The sequence below is a fragment of the Argopecten irradians genome, chromosome 5 (assembly GCF_041381155.1).
Source record: "Argopecten irradians isolate NY chromosome 5, Ai_NY, whole genome shotgun sequence".
In the NCBI taxonomy this organism is placed as follows: domain Eukaryota; kingdom Metazoa; phylum Mollusca; class Bivalvia; order Pectinida; family Pectinidae; genus Argopecten; species Argopecten irradians.
The window spans coordinates 45980359-45987454 of NC_091138.1; positions in this window are offsets into that span (position 1 = coordinate 45980359).

The following is a 7096-nucleotide window of genomic DNA, read 5'->3' on the forward strand; positions in this document are numbered from 1 at the left end:
ACAAGTCACACGGACTACTCTTTGACATCAACCAAACCCCAGTACCTTTAATCTCTGACAAGTCACACGAACTACTCTTTGACAATAACTAAACCCCAGTAACTTTAATCTCTGACAAGTCACACGAACTACTCTTTGACATCAACCAAACCCCAGTACCTTTAATCTCTGACAAGTCACACGGACTACTCTTTGACATCAACCAAGCCCCAGTACCTTTAATCTCTGACAAGTCACACGGACTACTCTTTGATATCAACCAAGCCCCAGTACCTTTAATCTCGGACAAGTCACACGAACTACTCCTTGACATCAACCAAATCCCAGTACCTATAATCTCTGACAAGCCACACGAACTAATCTTTGACATCAACCAAGCCCAAGTACCTTTAATCTCTGACAAGCCACACGAACTAATCTTTGACATCAACCAAGCCCAAGTACCCTTAATCCCTGACAAGTCACACGAACTACTCTTTGACAATAACCAAACCCCAGTACCTTTAATCTCTGAGAAGTCACACGAACTACTCTTGGACATCAACCAAACCCCAGTACCTTTAATCTCTGACAAGTCACACGGACTACTCTTGGACATCAACCAAACCCCAGCACCTTTACTCTCTGACAAGCCACACGAACTACTCTTGGACATCAACCAAACCCCAGTACCTTTAATCTCTGACAAGTCACACGGACTACTCTTTGACATCAACCAAACCCCAGTACCTTTAATCTCTGACAAGTCACACGAACTACTCTTTGACATCAACCAAACCCCAGTATTTTTAATCTCTGACAAGTCACACGGACTACTCTTTGACATCAACCAAACCCCAGTACCTTTAATCTCTGACAAGTCACACGAACTACTCTTTGACAATAACTAAACCCCAGTAACTTTAATCTCTGACAAGTCACACGAACTACTCTTTGACATCAACCAAACCCCAGTACCTTTAATCTCTGACAAGTCACACGGACTACTCTTTGACATCAACCAAGCCCCAGTACCTTTAATCTCTGACAAGTCACACGGACTACTCTTTGATATCAACCAAGCCCCAGTACCTTTAATCTCGGACAAGTCACACGAACTACTCCTTGACATCAACCAAATCCCAGTACCTTTAATCTCTGACAAGCCACACGAACTAATCTTTGACATCAACCAAGCCCAAGTACCTTTAATCTCTGACAAGCCACACGAACTAATCTTTGACATCAACCAAGCCCCAGTACCTTTAATCCCTGACAAGTCACACGAACTACTCTTTGACATCAACCAAGCCCAAGTACCTTTAATCTCTGACAAGCCACACGAACTACTCTTTGACATCAACCAAACCCCAGTACCTTTAATCTCTGACAAGTCACACGGACTACTCTTTGACATCAACCAAGCCCAAGTACCTTTAATCTCTGACAAGCCACACGAACTACTCTTTGACATCAACCAAACCCCAGTACCTTTAATCTCTGACAAGTCACACGAACTACTCTTTGACATCAACCAAGCCCAAGTACCTTTAATCTCTGACAAGCCACACGAACTACTCTTTGACATCAACCAAACCCCAGTACCTTTAATCTCTGACAAGTCACACGAACTACTCTTTGACAATAACCAAACCCCAGTACCTTTTAACTCTGACAAGTCACACGAACTACTCTTTGACAATAACCAAACCCCAGTACCTTTAATCTCTGACAAGTCACACGAACTACTCTTTGACATCAACCAAGCCCAAGTACCTTTAATCTCTGACAAGTCACACGAACTACTCTTTGACAATAACCAAGCCCCAGTACCTTTAATCTCTGACAAGCCACACGAACTACTCTTTGACAATAACCAAACCCCAGTACCTTTAATCTCTGACAAGTCACACGAACTAATCTTGGACATCAACCAAACCCCAGTACCTTTAATCTCTGACACGTCACTCGGACTACTCTTTGACAATAACCAAACCCCAGTACCTTTAATCTCTGACAAGCCACACGAACTACTCTTTGACAATAACCAAACCCCAGTACCTTTAATCTCTGACAAGCCACACGAACTACTCTTCGACATCAACCAAACCCCAGTACCTTTAATCTCTGACAAGTCACACGAACTACTCTTTGACAATAACCAAACCCCAGTACCTTCAATCTCTGACAAATCACACGAACTACTCTTTTACAATAACTAAACTCCAGTAACTTTAATCTCTGACAAGCCACACGAACTACTCTTTGACAATAACCAAACCCCAGTACCTTTAATTTCTGACAAGTCACACGAACTACTCTTTGACAATAAGTAAACCCCAGTATCTTTAATCTCTGACAAGTCACACGAACTACTCTTTAACAATAACTAAACCCCAGTAACTTTAATCTCTGACAAGTCACACGAACTACTCTTTAACAATAACTAAACCCCAGTAACTTTAATCTCTGACAAGTCACACGAACTACTCTTTGACATCAACCAAACCCCAGTACCTTTAATCTCTGACAAGTCACACGAACTACTCTTTGACATCAACCAAGCCCAAGTACCTTAATCCCTGACAAGTCACACGAACTACTCTTTGACATCAACCAAACCCCAGTACCTTTATTCTCTGACAAGTCACACGAACTACTCTTGGACATCAACCTAACCCCATTAATGTCCATACTGTTTTCAATGGTTCACGAAAGAGAGGATTTACTAGACAATGATATGTAATACCAGGTGTGTACCAAGAACACGTCCCAGTGTATACCTAGAACACATCCCAATGTAATACTAGGTGTGTACCCAGAACACATCCCAATGTAATACCAGGTGTGTACTCAGAACACATCCCAATGCAATACTAGGCGTGTACCCAGAACACATCCCAATGTAATACTAGGTGTGTACTCAGAACACATCCCAATGTAATACTAGGTGTGTACCCAGAACACATCCCAATGTAATACTAGGTGTGTACTCAGAACACATCCCAATGTAATACTAGGTGTGTACCCAGAACACATCCCAATGTAATACCAGGTGTGTACTCAGAACACATCCCAATGTAATACTAGGTGTGTACTCAGAACACATCCCAATGTAATACTAGGTGTGTACTCAGAACACATCCCAATGTAATACTAGGTGTGTACCCAGAACACATCCCAATGCAATACCAGGTGTGTACCCAGAACACATCCCAATGTAATACTAGGTGTGTACCCAGAACACATCCCAATGTAATACCAGGTGTGTACCCAGAACACATCCCAATTTCATACTAGGTGTGTGCCCAGAACACATCCCAATGTAATACTAGGCGTGTACCCAGAACACATCCCAATGCAATACTAGGCGAGTACCCAGAACACATCCCAATGCAATACTAGGCGTGTACCCAGAACACATCCCAATGTAATACTAGGTGTGTACCCAGAACACATCCCAATGTAATCATCAGTGTATACCTAGAACACATCCCAATGTAATACTAGGTGTGTACCCAGAACACATCTCCTATTATATATATATAATCAAAGCAATAGTTTACAACTGAAACTTACTCTAGATGGAGTAGACGTTTGAGGCAGCACAGGAATGTAGTGGTCTTATAATCGTGCAAATTATCCTGAAACACAGTTCTTCTCGGTCCTATAATCATGCAAATCATCCTGAAACAGTTCTTCTCGGTCCTATAATCATGTAAATGATCCTTAAACACAGTTCTTCTCGGTCCTATAGTCGTGTAAATGATCCTGAAACACAGTTCTTTTTGGTCCTATTATCATGTAAATGATCCTGAAACACAGTTCTTTTTGGTCCTATAATCATGTAAATGATCCTTAAACACAGTTCTTCTCGGTCCTATAATCATGTAAATGATCCTTAAACACAGTTCTTCTCGGTCCTATAATCATTTAAATGATCCTTAAACACAGTTCTTCTCGGTCCTATAGTCGTGTAAATGATCCTTAAACACAGTTCTTCTCGGTCCTATAGTCGTGTAAATGATCCTGAAACACAGTTCTTCTCGGTCCTATTGACATGTAAATGATCCTGAAACACAGTTCTTCTCGGTCCTATTGACATGTAAATGATCCTGAAACACAGTTCTTCGCGGTCCTATAGTCGTGTTAATTATCCTGAAACACAGTTCCTCTCGGTCCTATAGTCGTGTAAATGATCCTGAAACACAGTTCTTTTCGGTCCTATAATCATGTAAATGATCTTGAAACACAGTTCTTCGCGGTCCTATAGTCGTGTAAATGATCCTTAAACACAGTTCTTTTCGGTCCTGTAGTCATGTAAATGATCTTGAAACATATTTCTTCGCGGTCCTATAGTCGTGTAAATGATCTTGAAACACAGTTCTTCGCGGTCCTATAGTCGTGTAAATGATCCTTAAACACAGTTCTTTTCGGTCCTGTAGTCATGTAAATGATCTTGAAACATATTTCTTCGCGGTCCTATAGTCGTGTAAATGATCTTGAAACACAGTTCTTCGCGGTCCTATAGTCGTGTAAATGATCCTGAAACACAGTTCTTCTCGGTCCTATAATCATTTAAATGATCCTGAAACACAGTTCTTCGCGGTCCTATAGTCGTGTAAATGATCCTGAAACACAGTTCTTCTCGGTCCTATAATCATTTAAATGATCCTGAAACACTGTTCTTCTCGGTCCTATAGTCGTGTCTCAAACAGTTCTTCTCGGTCCTATAGTCGTGTCTCAAACAGTTCTTCTCGGTCCTATAGTCGTGTCTCAAACAGTTCTTCTCGGTCCTGTAGTCGTGTAAATGATCCTGAAGTCCTTCTCGGTCCTATTATTATGTTAATTATGTAAATGATCCTGAAACACGGTTCTTCTCGGTCCTATATAGTCGTGTAAATGATCCTGAAACACAGTTCTTCTCGGTCCTATAATCATTTAAATGATCCTGAAACACTGTTCTTCTCGGTCCTATAATAATGTAAATGATCCTGAAACACAGTTCTTCTCGGTCCTATAATCATTTAAATGATCCTGAAACACTGTTCTTCTCGGTCCTATAATAATGTAAATGATCCTGAAACACAGTTCTTTTCGGTCCTATAGTCGTGTAAATGATCCTGAAACACAGTTCTTCTCGGTCCTATAGTCGTGTAAATGATCCTGAAACACAGTTCTTCTCGGTCCTATAATCATGTAAATGATCCTTAAACACAGTTCTTCTCGGTCCTATAATCATGTAAATGATCCTTAAACACAGTTCTTCTCGGTCCTATAGTCGTGTAAATGATCATGAAACACAGTTCTTTTTGGTCCTATTATCATGTAAATGATCCTGAAACACAGTTCTTTTTGGTCCTATAATCATGTAAATGATCCTTAAACACAGTTCTTCTCGGTCCTATAATCATGTAAATGATCCTTAAACACAGTTCTTCTCGGTCCTATAATCATTTAAATGATCCTTAAACACAGTTCTTCTCGGTCCTATAGTCGTGTAAATGATCCTTAAACACAGTTCTTCTCGGTCCTATAGTCGTGTAAATGATCCTGAAACACAGTTCTTCTCGGTCCTATTGACATGTAAATGATCCTGAAACACAGTTCTTCTCGGTCCTATTGACATGTAAATGATCCTGAAACACAGTTCTTCGCGGTCCTATAGTCGTGTTAATTATCCTGAAACACAGTTCCTCTCGGTCCTATAGTCGTGTAAATGATCCTGAAACACAGTTCTTTTCGGTCCTATAATCATGTAAATGATCTTGAAACACAGTTCTTCGCGGTCCTATAGTCGTGTAAATGATCCTTAAACACAGTTCTTTTCGGTCCTGTAGTCATGTAAATGATCTTGAAACATATTTCTTCGCGGTCCTATAGTCGTGTAAATGATCTTGAAACACAGTTCTTCGCGGTCCTATAGTCGTGTAAATGATCCTTAAACACAGTTCTTTTCGGTCCTGTAGTCATGTAAATGATCTTGAAACATATTTCTTCGCGGTCCTATAGTCGTGTAAATGATCTTGAAACACAGTTCTTCGCGGTCCTATAGTCGTGTGTAAATGATCCTGAAACACAGTTCTTCTCGGTCCTATAATCATTTAAATGATCCTGAAACACAGTTCTTCGCGGTCCTATAGTCGTGTAAATGATCCTGAAACACAGTTCTTCTCGGTCCTATAATCATTTAAATGATCCTGAAACACTGTTCTTCTCGGTCCTATAGTCGTGTCTCAAACAGTTCTTCTCGGTCCTATAGTCGTGTCTCAAACAGTTCTTCTCGGTCCTATAGTCGTGTCTCAAACAGTTCTTCTCGGTCCTGTAGTCGTGTAAATGATCCTGAAGTCCTTCTCGGTCCTATTATTATGTAAATTATGTAAATGATCCTGAAACACGGTTCTTCTCGGTCCTATATAGTCGTGTAAATGATCCTGAAACACAGTTCTTCTCGGTCCTATAATCATTTAAATGATCCTGAAACACTGTTCTTCTCGGTCCTATAGTCGTGTAAATGATCCTGAAACACAGTTCTTCTCGGTCCTATTACAATGTAACGGTGACTGTAGAGTACACTTGTCAAATTATTCAGAATAGAATTAATCAGGCATAAAGACAAGAGGTTATTAACAATGTATTTACTCTAATACAACACATGGTATACTGTACAAACATTCAATTGATAATTTTTGCTATAATTTTATTTTACAAATTAACCTATTGTATATGTTGTGATTTAAATGAACTTACTTGATGATGAATATCACTTTCAATAACAGTGTTCATTTTATGATGTTTTACGCCAAAAGTATATTAAGAAATAGTAATACAGAAGACCAAGTGTTTTTTTAAGTTAAATTGTTAAGTGTTAACAACGTTAAAGAATTACAAAATTCTGGTAAATTTATCCAAGGATTTACAAGTAACAACACCAAGGACTTAGATGACCACACTTTTAAATCCTTGATTTATCTATTTTGCTTTTAAGATAAGGTGAGGAAAGTGAAAAAAATGAGACATTTGCTGAAAATTTAATATCCATGGTATATGTATCACTTTCCGTCTCTTTTGTAATATAAATTGTATATGGACCGTGAACGGTTTAAAATGAATTGAA